The 26,078-nt window shown below is 41.0% G+C and overlaps 2 long non-coding RNA genes across 2 annotated transcripts in view; both read left to right on the top strand.

The window, feature by feature from the left end:
• Nucleotides 1–11,692: 11,692 nt before the first annotated feature.
• LOC308188112 overlaps nt 11,693–26,078 on the top strand; it is a 43,120-nt gene continuing 28,734 nt past the window's right edge. Inside the window, exon 1 of the long non-coding RNA XR_013945172.1 lies at nt 11,693–11,721. This is a non-coding gene — a long non-coding RNA (uncharacterized lncRNA). The remainder of the gene's footprint in view (nt 11,722–26,078) is intronic.
• LOC308187464 lies at nt 24,051–25,190 on the top strand. The gene is made up of 3 exons (XR_013944709.1): nt 24,051–24,485; nt 24,601–24,733; nt 24,910–25,190. It is a non-coding gene; the product is annotated as an uncharacterized lncRNA (long non-coding RNA).

The following is a 26,078-nucleotide window of genomic DNA, read 5'->3' as shown; positions in this document are numbered from 1 at the left end:
TTGATAAGGGACATGAAATCTGTAACTAAACTCTAAGTGAAGATATGCTGCCGGAAGAATTTATAACAATATAATAACAATATATAAGGTGTATGACAATATATACATTGTTTAATTAAAGGCATACCTGCTAAAGAAATGGCTAGATGTTTATTTATTTTTTTTACTTCTTTCTTGCTACTTAATTCGGGATAACATATTTAGTCTTCAGCTTTGACCCAGGAGTAGATGGATTCAATTTCTGTCTTCATTTCCAGACCCATCTGTCACACGTAGATAATAATCCGGGGCAGTTTTCCCCTAGTTTAGAAACGTGAAAAGCTCACGGTGGCCACTGGAGGTCACTGTAGCTCTGCAAAAAGGAGAGAGCTATTATCGACGGACAAGGAAAGGGTTTGGAGATCGAGTGTTCTGGGATTTTGTATGTTTACGATGTGAAATCAGTGGGATAAAAACAATAAAATCCTACTGCAAAACGTGACATATTTTGGCACTTAAAAAAATACTGTGCATATTTTAGGGTTTATTTTGAGCAAATAGTGTAGGAGTCCACTTCCCTTTGTGCTGTAGTGATTTTGCTGTAGAGAAGGGTCTGTGCTAGTGTCCATTCCCTCATCTTTGCATAGAGAAGGAAATTTCCTATCAATAAATATTTCCACCTCATTGCAACCGCTGTCTGAAGCCTCTGCTTCTATTAGCTGGCCACCTTTCTCTTTGGAAGACCTATGCTTGAAGATGTAGGAAATGTAGATTACTGTTTTTTGGGGGGGATTCCCTGAAATTTCACATTTGTCCTTCTCTGTCCTCTGCAGACAGTAAAGTGCAGTATGTACCCTTCAGCAGGCATCTGACATGCTCAGCCCACAGCAAGCCCTGCTGCACCCAGGCTCCTGGGGCAAGACACAAAAGCAGCTTTTGTTACTCTTGATCACCGATGCATTAGGAAGACAGTAACTGGCTATAGCTATGCTGTCACTGAACTGCCTTAACTTAACCTTGTTACCTGCTGCACGCATAACAGGGGCGCCTGGGAAGGCTGCAAAACCTATCTGAAAAGGTAGTTAGACTTTCTGGCCTTCATCCTGCCCTGAGCTCCCTGCTGCAGCAGCAGTTCTGCCATCAGCAGTTGAGCCAGCCAGCTTAGAGCCAGCTCAGGAATGCTGAAATTTTGGCGGTGATACACAAAGTGCTTTCCTGCAGCAAAGCACTTTAGCATATGCTCATGCTCAGGCGTAGCTCTGTCCCTGACTTCAAATGGTGCATAAGAAGTGGAGAATGTAAAAACTTTTTATAAGATGCAGAATCTGTTAAGTTCTTGTACCAGAGTGCTTATGAAACATCCTGTTTCTTGTACTCTAATAGCTGCTCCTTGGAGCTCTTTCACAGGAAGACACAGATTTGCCTCAAAAAAAAGCCTTCAGCTAAAGATATATAGCATATGAAAAGTACAAGTGAGGAAAAAATGCAGAGGGACCTACCTACATCTACATCTACTGATCTACATTTGCTAAAACATCTGCCTGCCTAAGCTACAAGCCTGGTCGCCTCAGCATCCTTTTGTAATTTAGCTCTGGGGGGATTCTCTTCCTCTGTCTCCTTTGAACTGTGCAGAAGAAAGTAGGAGTGAGTGAGGGCTGACACCTTGCTGGTACAGAAGTACTCACCTTTAGGTGACAGTCGTGCCCAGTGATGAGCACCATGAGCTGTGCAATTAGCAGCATGAGGGAGGTGGCTTGAAGCAATCTGCCTCATCCACTGGGAACTGGCTTGTCGTAAATTAGGCGTGTGGGCAAACCAATGGAAGGAAAGGTCACAAAAGAGCTGCGTTTCGGAGAGAAGCCACAGTCCCTCATCTTTTCCTGAGGGAGGTCATAGCAATCCAGCTTAATAAAGAGAAATAACAATAATACAAGTGTGGCTAATACACTTGGAAGATGAGCATGTTGTGGGTTAAGGTAAAAGACAACTAAATCCTACAATTGACACCTGTTGATTCATCTGTCTGCACAGATACTTAGCCTGCATACAGCCAGTGTGAATCACACTTGTAATGGGTTCACGCAGCAAACAACAGCCCTACGATGTACCTGGGGTAGGCACGTAATCTGTCTGTGACTGTTCTGCAGCCGCTTCTTTTATGTCTGCATCACAGCATATCTCAACAAAGAGGCCATGAATTTGGAAAGAGCTTATGATTTTAATATTTCCATTTCAGGTGGTGCATTGCCTGTTGAGAGAATGTCCAAAAAGTGGCTAAGCCTCTTTGTTTCCAGTTAGATATGCTCAGATTTATTGTGAATGGGGCTTTTGTGAGTGTCCTGTTGACCACTCCCTTAAGACTATTGCCATGTAGGCCACATGTTTTTAAGGCCGAAGTTATCTGCTAGGGTTGTTTGGTGTCTTCATGGACTCCTACAGTATGTCTTCCTCAACTAAGGAGCTGTTAGTACATTAATATTGACATATTTCATTTTTCCTATGCATGTAAATGAGATCAATACATTGTTAGAATTGAATACTGAGCTAGAGTTTGAAGGAGCATAGAGAAATGCTATTCCAGGACAGTTCATTGCATGTGTCCCATCATGTACAAAAGGTAGTGTAAAAATGCCCGAGAAGACATCAGGGGAAAATGGAAAAGCACGGGAATGAGCTCTTGGTTGATAGCACTGCTGGGCAATGGCACCATAACCCATAAGGATCCTTTGGCACAAAGGAGTTACTAAATTCCTGCCTGCCACAATGCTTGTCCTGACAGGATTATAGACAGAAGGGAGAGGCTGGTACAAAGAACACTACATGAGGGTCAAGGTATGTGCTCTGCTGCTTCCAGCTGGCAGGAACTGGAGAGGTTTAAATGCTGACTTTGAAGTTTGATCTGATTTACTAGTCTTCCGAGTTTGTTCCTTTGAAAGTCAAGTGTGGGAACCTATTTGGGGGCTGCAATTTTCCTTCCACTGTGTGAACCTATGTTTGATGCCCATCGGAGACAAGCAGAGGGCAGTGACACCAGGTTTGCTTGGAGGGCTGTCAGGAAAAGGAGGCTGGGCTGGATGAAGTCGGAGGGCTGAGCCTGCATGCTGTACTTGGGTCTCCAGGACAGACCTGGAGAAAAAGGGACAAAGAAGCCATCAGGTGCAGCAGAAAGGCAACACCATGCACTTGAGAGAGTCCTGAGAAGAGGGTGCTGGTGCCCCTGCCTAGTATTTAGGAGCCTCCTTCACTCCTCTCCAGAGAGAACATGAAAGTCATGCACTTAACTCATCAGGCAACTCGTTTTTTTTTTTTTTTTTTTTCAGAGTGTTTTGTATCCTTTTTCTACCAAACAACTTGAATATCAGAAAGAGAACAGGATTTTGGAGGAAGAGAATGTAGTTTCCAGGGGTTCATTGCAAGGGAATCACTGTAGAACAAATTCTTAAAGGGAATTTTTTTAGAACAGTTAACATTTCATTCTGACCTCCAGTGTAATTTGGAAAATCACCTCTCTAGCTGCTGATTAGAAAGTGTGGCTGACACCTCTATAAAAAGCAGCCATGCTTCAGACAGGACACCTGGCACCTTAAAGACATTATCCATCAGTCTGTCTCTAACACCACATCATCTTCTCTAAGAGAAGCAGGACCGAATGCAGACTGACATACCTGGAGCTCAGCTTTGCTAATTATTTGTAACTGACAGTGATTTTGAACAAGCTTCTGCATTCCTGCCTCTGTTTTCCAATAAGTCAAATGTTATTTTCCTGTTGAGCTCTATGATGTACACCCTCCCTCTGTTTTTGCAGAACCACGTCTTGACCTGTTGCCATATGTTTGAGTGTGTTATCTGACACAGCTGTGGTGTAAGCTGCCTTCCCTCTTAGATTGTCCTGAGTAGCCTATAATGTGTCTCACTCTCTGCAACTGTGAGTGGCACCTCCTGTTTCACGTGGACCCATGTTCACCATGGTAGCACATCTGAAAGCAATAACCAAGACCTGTTCATATATAGCTTCACTCTGCTCATGTTCTCCCTGCATTTTCTGCCAGTACAGATCTTAATGACATGGTAGCTGTAACTTCTACCCAATCTTTAGCTGATAAGGACGAGCAGATTAGAATAAGTCATCTTTGTATACACCCATGAGTCCAGTTTGGCAAAAAGCTTGAGCTATTATGGGTCATAAGACACAAGAGAGTGCAAACTGGATGTTTCAATCCATGCCTACAGTGTCACTAAGTCCTTTCTTAGCTCCTTCATGTCAGGTTCCTTTCAAAGGAACAACTCAGTCTCTGGCTTTCTCTTCCCCTTTAGTAGGCTCAGTCCTGTGGAACTTGATTTGTAGTTTCTTTTTATTCCTTTCTAACTTTCTGGGAGTACGTTGTCTCCACCAGGATAACCTTGAAACACAGGCAGGTTGTGGGGGGTCTCACTGTTCTCTAGGAGAGGTCATAGTCAGAGCTCTGCTCAGCTCCAGGTGACAGGCACGTCAGTGACACAGGGCTGTGTGGAGTCCTTTTCTTGTCAGAACAGGTGAGCCTGATCCGATGGCTGCTGCAGATGCTTGAAGCACTGCCAGAAAATGCAGGAACATTGCAATGGTCTTTGCCAGCGTGCTTCTGTGGTAAGAATGGCCTTGTTTCTGTGCTTCGTGCAGAGGTGGAAGGACTGTCCTGACTTTCTGTCAGAGCAGCTCTGTACAAACCAAGAGAAGGAAAAGTGCTTCTGCCCTCCAAGGCTGGCTCCTTTTCTGCAGGACAGACCTGCCAGGACACACTGACAGACTCCACTTTCTCCCCTTTTCACCTTCCTGCTGGGGCTATTCTGAGGCTCTGGGCCTTTTCTCAGCCACCAAATGCTCTTTTGCTTTTGGATCTTGCTCTGCTGGAACTTGTTTCTTCCATGAGCTGAGAAATGTGGCAATACTCTACTGCAATTTGCCCATTCTTATCTTTAACAGTAACAATTTTATTTGCTATTAAATCAAAACAAAACCGCCCCCAAATGAACAGCTGTTACACCTGAGCTAACCATCAGTTAGGACACTTCATTCCCACCCCCCTCACCTTGACAAGGTTCAGCCATGTGGCAGTGAGTGTACAAAGACCCAGAAAGAGGGTGCAGACAGACACATAACTTGCAATCGTTCATGTTCTTATGTTGTGCTTAGCTCATTGCTCTGGTATAAGCTCTCTTCCTGGGTTTACTCATCTGGTGTGGGCAATGGAGACATTTTCTCTGGTTGCTTATGGTGTTGTGTCTGCTTAAGTCACAGAGGGTGGGCAATTAGCAGGGCTTGTTTCTAGCTACTGGAAATTTGGTTGCAATACGCACAATTTTGGACGTGCTTCTGAAAGCTCCTCTCTTGGAATTAAAAGGTCACAAGGGAATTTCATCTTTTGCTTTAGTTTCTCAGAACCAAACAAACGGAATAAATATTCCTGCTTGTTTTGTTAAAAAATTGCTGAGGGCTGTATTCTGGACTGCTGTTCTCACTTCTCCATGGCAGATGCTACAGCCTATCTTTTACTGCACATTGTACACAGTAAATAACACTGTCTGACTGTGGGCCACAGTTTAGAGAACAAAGTTGGGCAATTTGCAGTAAAATTTGGATTTAGACACATTACTGCTAGTCACCATCATTCCCAGTATAACAGACAGAAGAAAAAGGCATTAAAATAATGAATTGTCCACAGAAAAAGCTGTAAATCCAGACTCTGCTATGAATTTAGCACCACAGAACTGCCTTAATGAGCCATGGCCTGCCACTTACTGACATGTTGTTCAGCAGGAGACTGAGAGCAAGAAGGTTGTAATATTAGAAACGTTACGGGATTCACTGGCAAGCCGCAGATGTATGAAGAAATAGGTAAAGAGAAAAATCATTATCCTGTTCGTGTTCAGAGCAGGGAATAATAGCTGTGGCCCGGGGAGGTGGTGTTGTCACACTGCAACTGCTTAAACATCACATAACTTAGTGATTAGATTTTCCTGTAGGATTTATTCAACACTGCTCTTCACCTTGCAGAAATGAGCATAACATTTGGATGATGTTGTTACACCAGGAGATAGGTTACTGCAAGGACATTAGGATTAGTCTGGTGCAGTGCACCTTGAAACAGCTCAAGTCCAAGTCAATATGCTCAAATACAGGAAACGAGAAGAGCCACTGTTTTACTTTTTTAGACAAGTCTCAGGGTTCTGAGGGCTTGATTTAGCCCAGCTGAAACCTTCCGATTATGCATACTGGAACTGTCCAAGCAACTGAGGTGCAACAAGAATAGTTTAAGGATTTGTTCTCTGAGCAGGGAATTGGAAATGTACATATTATTAAGTGAATTTTTATTATTTAGCATTATATATGTAATTATCTTAATATAGGAATATATTTATTTTATAGGATGCAATATCATTTAGATGTTAAGAAGCATTTAAATGTTCAGATTTAGGCATTGAAAGAAATACCAAATTCCCGTGTTAATTACAGTTTAAAGAATTACACTGGTTATACAATCGGGGAATTCATCTTCTTCATGAAAGAACCAAAGATTTAAACAGCACAAGAAAAGGGTTTAAAACCTTTAAAATTTTAAAACAAGAGCAAGGGTAGATTATCTTTCACTTCCATTTTATGTCTGCCATTATGGGATGCTCTGATGAATGTATTTTTCCCAAAACACTTGCATGGTGTGTGCAGGAAAGGGTTAGGTCACTATCTATGGAACCTGGACTGGGATTTATCTTGCTTAGTTTCAGACACTTATCTTATCATTTTCTACATTGTCTGCTATCTAGCAGACTTCCTGAGCTCCTTAAAATAGGTGCTTGGAAATGTGTTTCACCCGTCCTGTGATAAATGTCCACCTATGGATGAGGGGAACCATGTTCTAGAGGTGTCTGCTTCTTTTGCTCGACAGCAAAGGGAATTGATGCAGCAAGCTCAAGCAAACCCATTCTTTCTGTTTTCTGAGTCCCCACACAGTGGGCACAGTTGGAAAGGAAAGTGCAACATTTCTCCCAGTACCCTACCACTTTCTCTTGCCCTTGGATTTTAAAAGCTATGTAGAAGGGAAGAAGGGGCAATTTAATTTTTCAGGCAACACTTCTGTGCTGTGTGGGTATTGGAGCGCTGGCACAGGTTTCCCAGAGAGGCTGTGGGGTCTCCTCCTTGGAGACCTTCAAAAGATACCTGGACATGGCCCTGGGCAGCCTGCTCTGGGTGGCCCTGCTTGAGCAGGGGTTTGACCAGATGGCCTCCGGAGGTGCATTCCAGCCTCAGCCATCCTGTGATGCTGTGATAATTTCTCCAGTCAGGTCCACGCAATCTCTGATGAGTGGCTGTGAGAGCATTTGCTAGCATGAGGTACTCCTTGGCCTGCCCAAAATCTTGGTCCACTTGGCTCTCTGGCCCACAGATGGCAGGCAGCTCCTCTGCGTGGCAGAGACATGGTGCTGAGCTATCCCCAGGTGGGTCTGTCCTCACCGGGGTGCCCTTCAGCTTCTGTCTGCAAGGACTTTGGCTCTTTGTAAAGTGTGGTTGTGGGCCAGCTCACAAAAATGATACAGGCATATTTCTTGTTCTTTTAATTCTTGGCTTTTCTGTTGTTGAGAGAATCCAAACAGCCCAACCAGGGTGATAGTTCTTGTGAGGAGGACACACGGTCACTGAGAACTTGACGGAAACAAGTAGTATTTCACAGGTGAGGACATTTCAATGACAGGCTGCCTTAGAAATAGAGAGCAGCAAGGGCAGCGTAGGGGACACAGTCCATTTAGATAAGAATATAATTTAGAAACTTTCAAGTTTCAATGCAAAACAGAAGAAAATTTAACCTTACTTTTCTTTCCTATAGTTGGGCCCCTCGCATCTCACAGTTGATCAATAATTTGCTTTGACATCTGAGTTGTGAAAACAAGAGTGAAAAAAAGGAAGCTTATGGCAATATGCCACCTAATTATATCTACAACACAAAATCACTGCTTCAGCTGTATCTGACAAACATCAGGGAAGCTTTAAAGCTAACTATGCATGAAAATTTGAACAGACTTACTACATGTGTGAAAATTGCCTGCAAAACATTTAAAAGAATAAATTCTACACTTTATTGTGTTCTAATTAAATAGATAATAAGGCACTGTATGTTTTTTTTTTTAAAGCCTTAGATTCTTACATACCTCATTATAATAATTAACAATACCACTGCAAGTGAAAATAAGTTTTGAGAGAGCTGATGCCCAAGTTGTCATGAAAGAGAATGGTGAGGAGAATTGCTTTATGCTTGGAGAAAAGCAAGCTGCGAGATTTCAAAAATAATTATCATGACTGTGAAAAATCTGCTTGGCAGTTCATTTCATTTGTGTCTCAGGGTTGCCATTCTTTCTTTTCAGTGATTTCTTGCTAGGTCTAAATACAGACTTCCAGTCTGAAGCTAATTCCCCATTTCAACTTTTAAACTCGCTTTTGAAGAGAACTGGGAAAGAATTATGTTTGGTGACTTCCATGATACTCAGAGTTTAACTGCACTTTATTTTCACTCCTGGATCTAGACTTCAAAGTGCCACAGAGCTATTAATCTATCCTCCAGAGTTAGCCATTTATAAGTTCTTATTTTTCTGTAGTTGGCATCAGAAAACGAAGGCTAGCTTTAGCAGGAGCACCATGAGCCACTTGATAGTCACTAATTTTGGACTTTCCAGAGCTCAGCATGTGTCCAAGGATTTCACAGTCTGAGGTCTTGCTTTCTTTGACTGTTTGCGCAAATACTTAATTTTATTCACCTTAGCAGTCCCAATGTATGCATTAAAATATATTATTTTTTAATAAAAAGGGAAAAGTGAGGAACCCTTATAAACAGTTTCAAATATCGAGTCTTGTCATAAAGAATTCCTTGATGTTTTATAAAGTGGAAACAGTGCTCTGTTGATGACATATATATTGATTACCTAGTTTGTTTTTAACATGCTGCTATGGGGCGTGTCAAGGGTATTCCCATAAGAGGAACTGAAACAAGAAATGTTTGTTATCGGCTTCTGTTAAGACTACACACTGCAAATAAAATTAAACTATGCTCTATTAAATTTTGTCTTGGCTGTGTCCCCAGGGAGAAAACCAACCAACCAACAGCAGCAACAAAAAAATATTACAACCTCTTAAATAGAATCAGTTTGAATGGAGACTTTGCCCATATTTTTCTAATCTTATTAAAAATGTATCATTTTGTGACAAACATGACATTAAGAAACTTCTTTTTCTCCCATGCTGCCTCTTTTTGCTTGTGAAGGTTACCTTTTAAAATACCCTTGATGCCAAATCTCTTCGGAGAACATGCTACAAGCATGTGCGTGGCTGGGAGCCCTCAGAAGGAAGCACAGGCAGGGGGGGAAGGTCTCCTTTGCCTGAGGGAGAATGTGGAGAGGAAGAGCGCCTGGACAGCTGGGGGTTTTGGAGCAAAAATTGTCACTCTAAGACTCTAGGTGCAGAGCATTACACTTATCAAAAGAGGGCCTCTTTGGCTGGGCTTCTTGGTCCCACCTATTTGTTGCTTTGATGGAGATCTCCTTTGTCTTTTCAGTACCTTGATGGAGAGCTCCTAGTGGCAATGACTCTCTTCTTGTGTGTGTTTCTTACGCACATAAGCAGAAGGAGATGTGATGTTTTCTGCCTCAGCATAACAGCAATTAGTACTGAGATGGCTGGCACTGGATGCCGCAGGGATTCTGTCTGAAATTGAAAATGCGTAGTGAATATTTTACATATATATGAAAATGCATAGGGAACATTTTGTGTGTATATCTGGAGGCACTGTATACTGACAAATTTGAGAGTAGCAGTGAAAGTCTCTTTGGTTTATATGGGACTGGATACATCTGTTGACCTGTCCATAAAAGCTCCATGAGACTTTTTAATACTTTTTATTTATATAGATTTATACCGTGTGCTTCAGGGGACTTTTTTAAAGAGACATGGCATTACTTATGCTCTCTTCCTACAAAGTGCTCACTCCGTAAGCATGAATGTGGGATAATGACCAGCTTTTCCACTTTTGGGTAGAAGAACAGGGAAGATATAAATCTGAACACTTTGGCCTGAAAGCCAGATATCCCAGATCTTGTACACATGATGAGAGCACTAAACAGCACTATGAAATGAGGGCACCAATCCTTCCCCTTTGCCCTGTTGCCTGTGGACTCTGGGCAGGTGATGTGAAGGCTAGGGTTTGCTGTCCTCTGCTGGGGAGGTCCGAATTCCTTCTCGATTCCCTTGGCCTCTGCTGCACTGAGTTATGTGGAAGGTGACACATGACATCTGCTGTTTTGAGACAAAGCAAATTACATGTCACAGAGAGCAAAATTCTCCTTGGAAAACTCTTTTTATTCCTATGAACGCATTCTAATTGCTTGCCAATGGGCACAAATGCACTGAACGGAGACCTCACTTATAATATATGAAGGGTAAAAACCCTCCCTTGTGCTCAAACTGCATTGAAATACTGTTTTCTTTGCCTAAAGCTCTGAACTGCTCTCCACTCCTGCTACTGTATTTATTGTTTAACTGAGACTTGTCCGTTACTTAGTAAAGCAACTTGGAAGGCAGTTTTTAATAAAAGATATTATATGAAATAAAGTTTATTGTATCATAAAGCTCCATGTTGCAACCCAGATGTTACTACTGCCAAATCAACAACAAAACCCAAGTGACCATTTTCACTTTTGGCTCTTACCATCCAAATATGAATTTTGCTCTATCCTCATGTGCAAAGCATATAGTGAGGCCTCGATGGCCATTGCATGAGGTTAACTGATTCTTTGATCACTGACTCTCCATCTGAAAGCAGAGTTTTCTCTGTCCTTGTGTCTTCTGCCATAGCTCTGGCTTACCTCTGAGGCTTTTGTCACACCATGCCAATCACTGTTTTTGGTCACAAGAGTCTGTCACTTTGGTAAGCACAGGAAAATACTCTGAAATAATGGAAAAGCTCCTGAAAATGATGTGTACAAAAATCACACTTTTGATTTCAGCTGTTTTGAATGCATCCTGTACCACCAAAACCAAAATATCCTTTCTATAACTGTTTACAGTAATTATTGATTCTTTAACCAAAGTGTCCCCAACACTGTAAACATTTGAAACATAAATATATCCATGTTATCCATGATTTTCAAAATTAATGTTAATCTGAGGGGATTGGGAAGAAGTTAAACTCATATTTCTAAAAAAAAACAAACACAAACAAACCTCTATTTTTGGAATTGTTACCCAAGGACTTTACTTTTCCTTACAATTTTATAGATATTGTGAGAGCACCAAGTATCTGTTCATTACTTTTATTTCCCTTATTTTGCTGCAGCCAGGTGGATGCTGTTACACCTACCTTTGCTGCTCCTTTAGCCCGAGCTTCCTGCTCAGCCCTGGGCCTGATTTCAGCCCAGCCGCTGTGCTTGGTTCACACAGACAGTGCGGCTCCCAGGAGGCCTCCTCAGCTCCTTTGGCTCTGCTCCTAGCTTCTGGAATTTAAGTATTTACATTAAAATGTTTTGTCTTCCAGTCCCTACAGAAATTGGGACAAACAGATGCACAATTTAGCCCCAAGTTTGAGTCTGAAATGCTTTTAGATGTCTAGGCTATAAATCCTTGGGCTGGAGAGTTTATCAGGGAAAAGATTAAGTTTAAATCCAGCATTTCCACGTTGATAGCAGCATTATTATTGCCATCAAGTGCAGGCACCGCATATCTCACTGGTAAGTAGCTCTAACATATCATTCAACTTCAAGGTCTAGTCAAAGGAATTTCTTTTTCCTGCTCTTGTTAGCTTTGGATTGACCTTGCTTTCTTCCCCTTAAGTTTCTGTTTGTTTAAGGGGCAAGTTTTAGAATAACTGTATAAACATTTATAAAGGCAAAACTAAATCTACTCAGACTATCTCATTCATGGTGCACAAATATTCCACTTCAGGAGAATTAAGGTATGTTATACAGTTATATATATGTATATATCAACATGTTAGTTATTAGTATTTAGTTTGTCTTTTTTTTAGGTGTGTCTGTTACAAGGGGAAGAGCATCAGTGTTCTCATTAGCTGAAATTTCTTTGTGAGCAGATAATTATGCATTCACTCATACTTTCTCTTAGTCTCAGCAGTTAACCTGACCTGGTTGTCCACAGTGCTGCTTGGTGGACAGCCAAGGCCCTTGGTTGTGGAACTGGGCTTCTGTCCAACACGCTTGGATGATCTGTTGATGCACATCCAGCAACATGTTCATCATCAAAACCCCTTCCTTTTTGGCCTCCAACAGTGCTGCTTTTTCTGAAACTTCTCAGCAGTATCTCTCTCCCTCATCCTTATCAAGGGTGACACTCTTTCTTAGCCCTATCAGGAGTGTCTCTGCTGTTTAAGACCAGTCAAGCACTGCTGTTGTTTCTCTTATCACATGCTGATGGGTGTGACCAGACCTCTACAGACCCATTGTTCTTTGGCTGATTCCTCAGATTGTGCCTGTTCAATATCAGGCTGTATTGGGTTACACAGCAAGGTTTTTTTGGGGGGGGGGAGCTGCAGGGGTGGCCTCTGTGATCAGAGCCCAGCAGCTGCCCCATGTCAGATCAGAGACAGCTCCAGCTGACTTGAAAAGGGACCCACTGCTGGCCAGAGCCGAGCCAGGGGGAGTGAGAGTATGGTTGTGGTGTACCTCAGCTGTCCAGCTGGGTGAAAACACGACCTGCACAAAAACAATATTTCTTCCACTTCCTTAATACCATGCACAAATGATCTTTCATGCACCTTGCAAAGAAAGCACACTCACCTTCATCAGATGTGTACTGGCCATAGCAAGTAGAACATGCTGGAGCACTTGTTGATTAATTGAGCTGATTTGCATGTAATACCTGGGTGCTGTTTTGGCATTGCCAAACATGGAAGACAGAAATGGTAGTATATTTGCATGAGGTAAATGAATGAAAGTCTTCTCTGTCTGTCTGCTTATTTCCCAGTCAGTCATAGTTTGTCTTGAAAAAAGGTTTGAATGTTATCAGCACATCTCTCTGCATCTTGGGGTTTTGTAATTTGGCATCCTTAAGCGACATAGTATATAATTTCAAATTATTGTTATCCTTACTTATTTGTAGCCCTCCAGATATTTCCTACATCTCTTTCAATATCAACACCTCCATCCACCTCTCTCTCAGCCTCAAAATTACAGATAGTAGAGGTTACACCACGATCTAACTAGATATTTAATGTAAGTGCCTAAGTTAGGAATCAGCATAGGCAGTCCAGAAAGACTTAAGAGGCTGCTTCTCTGTGCAGGCAGCCTTGGTTTCCAGCTCAGGAACCTGCGTTGTGTTCCTTAAGCTGGATTTTGTTACAGCAGAATAGGACAGTTCACTGTATGATTCAAAGTTATTCAGTTGTTAAACATGTTTAATGATATGTTATTTTCTACTCCAAAAGTGTAACAGTTTTCAGTCATGAAAATAATCTGTCTAATCTTGCACATTTGTTTAAATGAAAGCCTGCAATTAGAATGGCAGATTGTTGCATTTTTCTTGGCAAAGTCTTGGTGATAAACTTTGGTGGCCACTGTTACAAATGTCATTGCAGTCAGATAGAATCATAAATTACTGCTTGAGTTGAAACTATATTTGCTGAATGATTTTTCTTCAATACATGGGGCTTCAGATAGTTTGAAAAATGGACTAAAATTGCTCTTGGTTGTACAACGACATTGATCCTCATAAGATGAAAAACCTCTCACACCTCTTTTTAAAAGCCTTGTGTGTTGACATAAAATGAATTGTTTCATATGAATGTCTTAGTTCTATGATGAATGATAAAACTGAAGAATTTTTTATGCTACAGGAAAACATTTAGCTCTATCCACAAGAAAACACCAAAATTACAAGTGGGAAGTTCATCAGATAGGCAGGAAAATTTGAGAAAGGAATTTTATGGTGACTAAAAACTACAGTTTTGCAGATGCTGACTTGTGCTTTGGTTGCATGCTTCCCATTAAGTGTAATTTGTATAACTATCAATATGAATAAATCTGAAAAAAAATGCTGAAGAGAACTGTTTTTGTGTGATGGCATTATGTCTTTATATATATTGGGAGTAATTTCAGGCAAATTTGACACATAACCATAATATCTGAGCAATTACCTCCTAATAGTATAGTATCCTCATTCAGGATCAGAAAAGCCGCTCTCACGGCTCACTTTGTGGTAGCTCCCTCACTGTTTAGCTCTATTTCAGCCTCATCATGGCCTTAGTTTTGTCACTTCTGCTACCCTTCACTCATGGCTATGGCAGTGCCCCAGGGGCCCAGACTCACCTTTAATGACTTCAGGCCCTACCTGAATCATGCAGAAGTTGTTAGGTGTAGCTCATAGGTGTCTGGTGCCGTTTGGGACTCTGTAAGGCACCTGAGACACCTGCACATTCCTGGCAGGAATACCACAGGACTTAAGAGAGATCTGTGCTCTTCCAAATGGGCAGGTGGAGGCCAGGTGGGTACTCTGGGGTACCTAAAATAGCACTGGCTACCAGTGCTCAGGCAGCTAAATCACACTCTGAGACCCCCCTCTATAATCAAGGGGGAGCAATAATCATTTTAAAGGGTGGTTCAGATACTAGGTAAGTTGAATCATGCTGTTATTTCTTCTTCTGTCAACAGTAGAAGACTCTTCAGCTGATAATGCTCCTAATGCAAAGCATCTCAGTTTGATTAGATTGGGGTTTGTATATCTAGCTGCTGCAGATGACACAGTAACTGTGCAGAAAAGCATATGCTGATTCTAATTAGTTTCTGATTAGACTCAGGCAAAGTGTTTTTCTCTGAATAACGTATTTACAAAAAGCCCTACAGTTTCAAGGTGGCTGAAAATAATTCATGATACTTGTCTCAGTTTTGCCAAAAGACTGGGTTATGTAAAAGTGACAGCAAGCTATAAAGGAAAGGCAAAGGAGTTTAGTCAGACATTTTCAAAATGGTTGTTCCTCACACTTGTTGACTGTGTGGGGTTCCCATATTGACAGGAGCAAAAAGGGACAGTCACCACTGCCAGAGAAGAAAAAGTGTGCTGCCTCTTCTTCTCACACATCTGCAGCTTGCCTTCTTCTAGTCATTCAGCCTTATTCTCTTTATCCTCCTTCAGATCCTCATTAGAAGCCTCCTAGTCTTTCAGTTGGCTGGTACACCAAGGCTGTGGTACATAGGATCATAGAATCGCAGAATGTTTTGGATTGGGAGGCACCTTAAAGATCATCCAGTCCCAACCCCCCTGTCATGGGCAGGGACACCTGCCACTAGATCAGGAGATCAGCTGATTCAAGATCAACCTCCCACCAGACCAGGTTGCCCAAAGCCCCATCCAGCCTGGCCTTGAACACCTCCAGGGATGGGGCATCCACAGCTTCTCTGGGCAGCCTGTGCCAGGGCCTCACCACCCTCTGAGTAAAGAATTTCCTCCTAACATCTAATCTAAATCTTCCCTCTTTTAGTCTAAACCATTCTCCCTTGTCCTATCATTATCTGCACTAGTAAAAAGGTGCTTTCCATCTTTTTTTTTTTATAAGTCCCTTAAGTACTGAAGGTATTTTATCTTGCCATTTAGCACTGTTTCTCTCTGTCACTGTTTTGTTTTTATTCACCTGCTGCCTCAGAGCAGACATTAGCTCACTAGAGGCAGGGCTGGCCTCTCTGCATCTCTGCCTCACTCAGGTTGCTGCAGACAAATGTTCACCTTCTTCCAGTACCTAAAAGTTATCACTTCTCTTCTTTCCCAGGAATGTGGGATAAACACAAAGACCATCTGACAGTGTTGCCTCAGCCTGTTCTGCTGATGCTGGTACCTTTGTACATATCAGCCAAGAAAGACCTGGTTTAGAGAGGGGATTGGGGTTTGAGTTTCCCTCTTACCGAGTATCCAGTAATACAGTCGTTCTTGATCTGCTTTGAGCATCAGAATATTACAAAAAGCAAAGAGGCCCCAACACGAGGGATTATGACCCTATCAAGAATGGTCAGAGGCTTGCTTGTTAGGAAGCTCTCCTGCCAGTCCCTCACGTGGGACCCACACAGTCTGTGCGTGGGTCCTGTAGCTGCTGAGCTGCTGGGCAGAAAGCGTGCCCTCTCCTTCAGTAGGCTGTGAGTCCAGCCCTTTGTTTTCATTTCCTTTTCCTTTTTTTCCTCCAGAGAGCAAATGTCAGGATGACAGCACATTTTTCAGGGCTATTGTTTTGCTGGCTTGTTTTGACAAGGATTGGCGCGTTGGATGGCTCCATCCCCAGCAACACTGCTGTGTGTGAAATAATGAGCAGCAGTCATTGCAGAGCTTTCAAACTCCACTCACAAAAGGCAGGGTAATCTGAGGTATCTCAGGCTAAGCAGCCAGCATTGGTAAGGCTTTAAGAAGCATCTAATGATCCCCATTAACTACACAGAGAATAAAGAGTTGCTACAGGGGAGAAGGACTGCTTCTGTCAGTGCTGATCCCATCTATATGCAAGATGAATGTCTAAGGATGGAGGGTCAAATACTCTTCTCCCACCTATTCCATATGCATAGGCAAATGCTAGAAAAAGGAGATGCAGTGACATTAAAATACTGTAGTAAAATATTAGTAAGAGATCTTGGGAAATCAGTTCATTGGGGAATGTGAGTAAATTGCCTTTTAAAGACTTTCTGTGCATCAACAGGCATTGCTGTAGGGGAGATGTTTAATTTATTTACTTGCCGTATTAAATTAGATAATTTACTCAAATTATCAGCTATAAATTGGCCATGGAGGAAATCAACCTGATCTCTATGAATTAGTTTGTCTGTGACCCATTTTAAGCTACCAGATAAGATTTTGAAGTACAATTAATTAATTAAATGGGACAAACATCGCTCTGAATGAAGTTCTAGCTTACTCATCTCAGGAAACACGGCTGTAGGTGTTCATCTCATTGGCCATGCAGTGCTCTGCAATATACTCCTCATCGGAAAGGCTGCTCTCTCAAAAAAAAAATCTATAAAATATTCTATTTGATACCCATCGACCCAGTTGCTTATTTCTATACTGCTGAACTCATTTCCTCTGAGGTAATTGAGGCAATCAGTTTCTCATTATTTAGCTGATCCAGCTTTGGCATTTTAATTTTAGATATTCAATAATTTCTAGTATATCAGCTGTTAACTTTGATGTATACATCTGTTTACAACTATATATTAATAATTTCCTTCCTTATTAATTTTGATGCAGTTTATATATTATCACTAGGAAACACCTTACCATTACTTGTGAAATTGTTCAGTGTTTTGAATTATTTTATAAAGGTTTTATTATTAATGCATATAAATAACCTGAAATATAAAATAGATGTGCAGACATTTCTACTCAAAATTATGGATGCTAAACCTCAGTTTGGTAGAAACTGAAATAGCTTTTTGCTGATTGCTCTAATTAAAGAATAATCAAATATTTAAACATGTATATTTCAATAAAAAGAGAATAATAGATATTTGTTCACCTACTTATTATCAGTTACACAAAATTATTTCTAACTACTGACATTTGTATTCAACACCTAGAAGAGTGACAGGTACTTAACAGCAAGGGAATTCATGATATACAGTATTTGCTATATAATTTTGGACATAAATTGATAAGCATGTGTAAGAAGTTGGTGTGAAAGAGAGAATGGAGTGTGAAGAAAAAAACATTCTTACCGCACAGTGTCCTCATTTTTTAAAACAGTTTACTTTTGCCAAAGGGTCTTGTTCTGCATGTTTTTTTCCTATCTATTCAACTGTGGAAACTTTCAGTATGGATTCTCGGAAAATCCCATTGCTGCCCAGAACCATGTCCAGGTGGCCATCAAAGATCTCCAAGAAGGAGACCCCACAGCCTCTCTGGGCACCCTGTGCCCGTGCTCTGTCACACACACAGCAGGAACTGCTGCCAGATGTCCAGAGGGAACTTCTGGTGTTCCAGTTTGTGCCCATTGCCTCTTGTCCTGGCAGTGGGCACCACTGGAAAGAGCCTGGTTCTGTCCTGTTTGCACCCTCCCTTCAGGTATTTAAGCACTTTGATCACATTGCTGTCCTTAACTCAAAATCTTTTTAAATTATCTGATATCACTGGCTAGTTTGAATGTGCATTATGGTTATATTCTGATTGCACAGTGGTTAAGAGGCACACACAAACTAATGTTCCTTTACCACTGCCTCCTGAGAAAGAAAACCCCATGCCAACCCTCTTTGTGACTGCAGTGTTCTGGGGGCAGAGCCTTGCCTTCACCTGGTGTGACTCCAGAATGAAGGAAGTTAGGGAGACCTTACAGACTGCCCACATGGCCGACCTTTGCTGCTGAACTGCAAGCATTTATTGACTTGACTTGACTACCTGATGTTCATGGTTTACCCTTCTGAGTGCTAAGATACTGCTTGTGAATTTAATGCAGGGGGTGAGCTTGCTGTTGGAACAAGAAAGATAGCGAAAAATACAGCTGCAACATGAAAAACTAGAAAATCAAGGAGGTAGTGACAGCAGGCCAGGCAGGCATCAAGCCAGCTCAGGGAAAGGTCAGTCCAGTCCATAAAAGAGAGGAAGAAACCTTGGGCCAATGAACTCACATAAATTAACTTTTGGCACTCTGTTTTCTCTTGGGACTTTAGACATGGTAACTTATGCAAAATACAGAGAGAAGATTTGGTTCATAGTCTCCTCGTTAAAAAAAAAAAAAAAAGGGAAGAGATAGTGACTGCTGAGGAATTCTTCCCACTGCCTCTGTTCCATGCTTGAAGTCTCCAATTTCATACCAGCAAGCCACACTTTCTTGTCATAGGCTTTAGTTTGATGCCAACCCCCCCTAAAGACAAGCTATATGGACAGCACCTTGAGAAAAAAAAAAAAAAGACATTTTCTCAGACAAAATACCAGCCAGGTACACACAAACATCTCTTCATTATCTCCTCCACTGCCTCTCTTCAGATTTAGCAACACCATATGATCCTCAGACCCTTCCTAGAGTCCTGTCGAGGCCTGCCCTTGCAAAATGCCACTAAACTTGCAGCTCGATGATCCAATGTAGTGCAGTTGTTGTCTCTGCTGGTTTCCTGTGTTTTTTGGCTACAAGGGTGGAAGTAAATCATGAGTTTCAGGTCTGTGAAATGAGAGTGGTTACTCTCAGTCAGATCTCAGAAACTCTGAAGTATTGGCAATGATTATAGAGACCGAAAAATCTCTCGTTAATATGCACTCTTGTTTTTGTCAGTGAGCAAAAAATACTTCAATTAACGGGCACTTCCAGAGTGCTCCTCTCCTACCTGTTAAAGAACATGGCAAATTAAAAGTCAAATTGGGCTTCATGGATTGTGTATTAATAAATCAAATCTCACCTAGTACCAGTGAAACAGAGACATCATTGAGATGGCTTGCTAATGTGTTTCTAATATGAGACAGCTCTTGAAATGCAACATCGTATTTAAAAGTCACCTAAAAGCCATTTAGAGAAAATTTCACTGTGATAAAAATGCTGATGAAGCGTGTATAAATATTTACATGTTTGTTAAGAAGACAAATCTCGGCACTAATTTCAGCACTGTGGTAATACCTAAGAGGGATGGATAGTTTTATGGTTATTCTGAACTTTACAGTAAATGAATATATGGCAAGAGACATTGAGCTTCAGGTCCTCCACTGTCCTTGGAGAGCTATATATATAAACATTAGATCCGTGACCCTACAAACACTCTGCACTGATAGACTATATCACTGGCAAATTATCACCTATGATCCAAGACACAATGTCTTCCCAAATTGCCACTCTCTCTGTGATATGAATTTTTTCAAGAATACTTTGTGTGAGAAGGCAAGAATGACAAATTAGAATGTGCAGATTATTTTAAACTCACCTACATAATGGGATCAGGTATCTTCAGGATGCATGTGTACCCTGAAGACATCTACCTCTGGGTTCCTTGAGTCTACTTCCTTATCTATCCAACAGAGAAGTACAAGCATGTCCAGGCTGCAACTCGTCTCATCCTCACTGAGATGTCAAACATAGGTCAGACAAAACATGTCTGAAAATACATCCACTAATTAGACAGTTGGCATGATCAGCTCAGGTGTAAATTGTAGGTGCTGGAAAATCGAGTGAGGATGAATCTCTGTAGCTGACTTCTCATTTTGCAGAATACGTACGTTGCAACAATTCTTATTGCTCTAGGCACTTTTGATCAGTCCCCAAAGCTATTTGCTTCTGTCTTCTTTTTGGCTGAGGAAAGCATGCATGTAGCTTTTCTGTTCTGTCTGAGTCTGCTTTAACTAAATAAATGTTGTACCATTCCAGTGTTGTTCCTTAATGCATTAAAAGAAGTGACTAACATTTGTCATTTTCCTTAGCAGAGAACTGAACATAAAGTGTAGAAATTCATTTTGTTGCATTTCCAGATATGTATATCAGCAAAAGCTTGCTTTATAGAGCATAATTCATGCAGAACTGAGGATCATGAAATATGAGATGGTTTAGCATTTCAGTGGAAAACATCTACCAAAATTGCTATGTCATTACACTGCTGAAGGAGAACAAGAAAGATTAGTTCACCTACTTATTGTTTATCGGGTACACAAATGTTGTACTGTTCACTGCTTTTCTGAGCTAGGTATATGTTTCTATATCTTTAGAAGAAATGAAGGGTTGAATCTTATGGAAACATCCTAGTTTCTCAGGTCAGGTGAAATGTGGGCTTGCAGAAAGCTACAGAAATAAAATTAGAAGAGGCAATAGGCAACCCTACTGGAAAGTTTGTATCCTTCTGCTACAAAAAAACACCTTTCTGTTACAGTAGACAAATCTGTTTGTAATAAAAGCAGAGAAATCTCAAAGCTATTCAAGTAAGTTTCTGTAGCAGTGAAAGAAAGATTGTATGGCCCAGTCAGTTTTTGTCACATAAAATAAAAATAATAAAAAAGAAAGATATCAATGCATTTTCACCCAGCAAGAAATAATTTTCATTCCTGTTATCTATCATCTTCAGTACCATGCAATCTACAATCTCTGTGTCTCATATTTTCCAACACCAATTAAGTCAGGACTTCAAAGCTCAAGTCTCCAGCATTTCTTGGCAAGAAGCTTGGGGAGGAAATGAAGAGATCTATCATGAGCCTATACAACTCAGTCCAGTCCCTGCATTATTCTGCACTTAAGCAAGAACTTTGAACTCCAGGCAGCATTATGACACAGTGTTCATCAGTCCTTTTCTCTCAGCAGTGCTTGTTTCACTAACTTGAATCACCTCCACTAACTTGAATCGCCTCAAAGTTAAATGACTGGATTACCTTTCCAGTTAATGAAGAGAAATAGCCACCTTCACAGTGTGATTATCTCAGCTGTTTTAAACACCCTGACTGGGGTTTGTCCTCCACCTGCCTGTTCCTTATGGGATCTGTGGCTAAATAAAAGACACAGCCCATGTATATGGCATGGCTCCTCTGCAGACTTTCATGCAGAATAAAGACCACCCCCCATCAAAAAAAAAAAAAAGACCCCCCCCAAAAAGATACAAATTGAGATTCTTTTTGGTTGAGTAGGGGAAAAAGCACATCCATTTTAAAAATGAGAAGAAAAAAGCATGATAAATCTTTCATATATAAGAGAGAGAGAGAGAGAGGAAGAAGACTGCTAAAGTGAGGAAAAAGTGGATATCAAGTGGATATTGCTTAATATCCAAGAGAGCAATCTCTGGATCTGCTTCCTTTTAATTTAGTGGTAACACTCCTGCCTACTTCATGGAATAGGACAAAGCCAAAGGCAAAGATAACATAGTAAATGAACATATATCCATAGAGAATTAAAGGTCATTTTATTAGGACTGTTTAGAAACATCAGGGCACCTTTAAACCTTAAAATTTATCTTTACTAAATTCATTCATTAACAGCACACTTCTTGATAATGGCTAAATCTTACACAATATTAGTCATCTACATTGCATATACCAGCCTGTTAGTCTTTAACACCTATCCTGAATCTGCTGTGAGTATGCAGAACCTTGGAGCTGATGCTGAATAGTCAGCATAGGTACCTATGTTTGCTGATGTTCCTTTGTCACCTAGGCTGAAATGATCAAGCTTGAAAGCTTGTCCATGAGAAAGGTCAGGACTGAAATGAGCTTGCTTTCTACAATTTATCCTGCTTATGTTTTTTTTTTTTTTCCTTATTTATTTATTTATTTGTCTTTCTGCTGTTGTCCCCATTCCTCACTCCAGAAAGTGGTTTTCTCTGCTCCTGATTCTGTTTATCATGGTTTTGACTTTCATAGAATCATAGAGTCATAGTGTCATAGAATGGTTTGGGTTGGAAGGGGCCTTAAAGACCATCCAGCTCCAACCCCCCCCCCCCCCCCCCCCCCCATACCATGGGCAGGGACACCTCCCACCAGACCAGGCTGCCCAAAGCCCCATCCATCCTGGCCTTGAACACCTCCAGGGATGGGGCATTCACAGCTTCTCTGGGCAACCTGTTCCAGTGCCTCACCACTCTTTGAGTAATGAATTTCTTCCTTATATTTAATCTAAATCTACCCTTTTTAGGATTAAAACCTTTAATCCTTGTCCATCCAATCCTTGTAGTTCCATGGGTCTTCCTTTTTTCCCTTTTAAAAAATGGAGGTTATGTTTCCCCTCTTCCAGTCAATGAGAACTGCACTGGACTGCCACAACTTCTCAAATATGATGGATGGTGGCTTAGCACTTAGTGGCTTGGATTTTGCCAGTCATCCATCTTGTGTGTCTGGGAGGATGTCCTGCCAGTTGCAGCCCCTTGGGCTTTTCTTGCCTTTTATCTAGCAGCTTTTTGTCACTTATATTCATCTTACTTACAGCAACACCCATCTTTCATTGTCCTTTTGTTGATCTCATTGCTTGTGTATTTAAGGTAAAATCATTGCACCTTATGTCTGGCTATGCCATCACCATGTTACAAAAGATGTGCTGTTTCCAGTTATGCTATTTCAGTGCTTACCTTCATACTCAAGGCAAGTTAATATTCACTATACCCAGATGAGTACATTTATAATTTGCAGGGGCAACAGACCTCTGTACTGGCTACCAAGGAGTGTTTGATAGGCATCAGTTACAGCCAGGGCTCCTTATTGTGCTGATAAAAAACTACAAGGATTAAAGGAGAATCAGAGCTGAAGTACAGAGAGATATCTGTCTTATTGCTTAAAACTACTGTCTGAGCATCTGGGTTCAGGGTAAAAGTCAAGAAAGTTGAAGGAAGGCCTTTGACGTGTTAAGGCCCTCTAAAGAAGAGAGATGTTTCTGAAATATACTGTGGCTGTTGCTCACCCCATCTTAATAAAAACCTGGAGTCCTGACTCATCAGCAAATCAGAACAAATCAGATGCTCTGTAGTGTATAGCGCTCTGTAAAATCCCAAATCTAATACGAAGTCTGCGTTCTCATTTTGAAGATGCTTTGAAGCTTACTTCTGACATAGCAACTTCTCAGTTAAAGACTGTGGTCAATAGGTAGGAGGACGATTTCCCTAGAGGCGCCAGATCATCTCATGTAAGCCTTATACAACACTGACCTTCTTCCCTTCTTACTCATTTGGTAATACTGCAATATTGCAGCCTGCTCATTAGTTCCTCTTGAAGTGTACCAATATGCCTGCAACCAGAGGAGCACCCTGCACCACAATTATCCTGGAATCCACAGCCTGTCTCCTCCTTTCTTGCTCTGACCCAGGTGTCGCAGGGGTCAAAGAAAATCCACGTAACAAAATGTTAGTTCCCATCCCTGTGGCTGATATATCGAGCTCCAGATCCCATGGGAATGAGAGGCATGCGGTGACAACAAATAAGGATGGACTCTTCGTTTTACACAGTTCATTTAAAGCACTTTGTGAGGAGGGCACTGGGGTGTGGTACTCATAACTACCTGAGGTGCAGGGAGGCTCAATTAAGATTCTCGTATGCTCTTTAACTACTCACAACTGAGAGTGGTACAAACTGATACAGTCCTTGAGAGTTTTATTTGGCTCAAAGGCAATGCTTATAATGTATCTGAGAATGTAAACTTTGGGCAGTTCTGACCCCTAAATTCTCTAGATTCCAATGAACAGTAGCTACTGGACTCTTTTATTTCACGATGTAGTACTCATTTATCAATGATTATCTTGAACTTTATCCCTTTTAGATTTTATAGAGTTAACAGTTGACGAAATTAGAATTGTACAGTGTAGGCAGTATTGCTGGAACTCGTGTAATGATTAGCTTGACGACGTACCCTTAAAGTGAACAGCAGAAATTTGCTCCAAAATTTATTTCTTTTTGGATGCATCCATGAGAGGAACAAGTAATAAGAGGAAGTATTGAATAATTTTGTGAAATGAAGTTTCAAATTTATGCTTTACTTTCTCTGTGTAATTTCTGAGTGGGCACTGTGAAACCCTTCTCTCTTGAAACTCAAGGATAGGTTTACACTTTCTAATTTAGGGTACTATAACTTGAGGTACGCAGCCTAAGCAAGGAGGCAGAGTGTCCTATCAGTCCTATGGACTCAGTTTAGACACAGACAGTCTCCTGTAGAGGGTGATATAAAGCATTTTTTTTTTCAGTGTTTTGAGGTTGCATACAGGAATACAACTGTCACATGGTATTACTCCTGGGCTCCTTGGGCTCTGAAGTGAAACTGGGAGAGCTTCAATGTGGCAATACCTTTATCTCTCCATTATGCATCAGTGTGTTTAGGAAAACCAGGTTTGGATGTACTAATAGAACATTAAATGTTAGTCTTCAGCCTTTGTGTACTTTATTTGAAATCGAATGTACTTTCGCAAAAGTATTATAAAGTTAACACCTATTTACTACTATAACCTCTTTTTATGTACTAGAATTAATTATTTAAATGGCTGTAGTCCTCTTTCTTATTTAAGGAGGATCTGTGCATTCAGTTCTGGAGAAGAGCGTGGAGGAAGAAGTTTTATGGGAAAGCCAGTGTGTTGCACTGAGTCATATGCAAACATCTTTTGATCACACCAGATATGACGTAAGCAAATTTCAAGGCATGAGTGCCAGAACACTCTTGTATTATCTAGAGATAATGGAAAGATTATGCAAGACCAGGAATCAAAACGAACTACAATACTGGATTTTAGTAGGCTAAGACTGTGCTAATTCATAGACATGAATTTTTGTCCTTTTGGCACAAAGTGGGAATCTGTGTTGATTGATGCATTTGCTTCTTTCCAAACCAGCTTACATATAGTCTAATCAGTGCTCCATGAAAAAATGATGCTTACTTTCCTCACAGTTAAGAACCATAAAGGGTGCTATGTGCAATTTAAAGATTCTTTCAGAAATGTCTGATGTGCCCATTTGTGACAGCAAGCTGCAGAATGGTGTATGCGTCCCTGGCCCATCGCCATCTACTGCTGGAGCTAGCTCCTCACGCCAAGTTCCCCTAGGCTTCTCCTGTCCTGTCCCACATTGCTGGGCAATGCTGTAGTGCAGAGGTCCCACACAAAGGCCTGGTGGGATTTGACACCTCCAAATGTGACCCAAGAGGCCACAGAGTCCCCAGAAGGCACAGACATATCAGCCTGAGCACAGGCTCTGCACAACCCTGTCCCTGTCCTTGCAGGAGGATAATTATGGTCTTTCTTTCAGATAAAAGGTTTCACTCTATCAACTGCTTGAGTGTTTTTTTTTCTTTTTTTTTTTCTTTTTTTCCCTATGTTATTCCTCCTTCCTCTCCCTGTCTTAATTTAATAATATTTTTTAAAATTTTTTTTAGACTTACAGCCAGAAATTTCAGATCTGTTACCTAAATAAATTAATGTTTCTAATTGTTGCTGTTTGAACATCCATCTTGCATTATGTATGGAAATATCTATTTATTTATGTGATCAGCATATTTTTAAAAGTTACTAGTGATTTTCATCACTGTGTGCCACTTAGTGCCAGGAGTTGAATGGTAAATATTTTTAGCAACAGAAGAACAGTGCAATTAGATTTGAATAATTTTAGTGATCAACTAAAACTGTTTTGATCAACATCAACTGTTTTGGTTCTTGTTTTCACTTTTGTAGTTTTCATCATGGGT

Source organism: Anser brachyrhynchus (assembly GCF_964034855.1).
Source record: "Anser brachyrhynchus genome assembly, chromosome: 1".
In the NCBI taxonomy this organism is placed as follows: domain Eukaryota; kingdom Metazoa; phylum Chordata; class Aves; order Anseriformes; family Anatidae; genus Anser; species Anser brachyrhynchus.
Note: the sequence above shows the minus strand (reverse complement) of the source record. Positions and strands in the feature narration are given on the sequence as shown.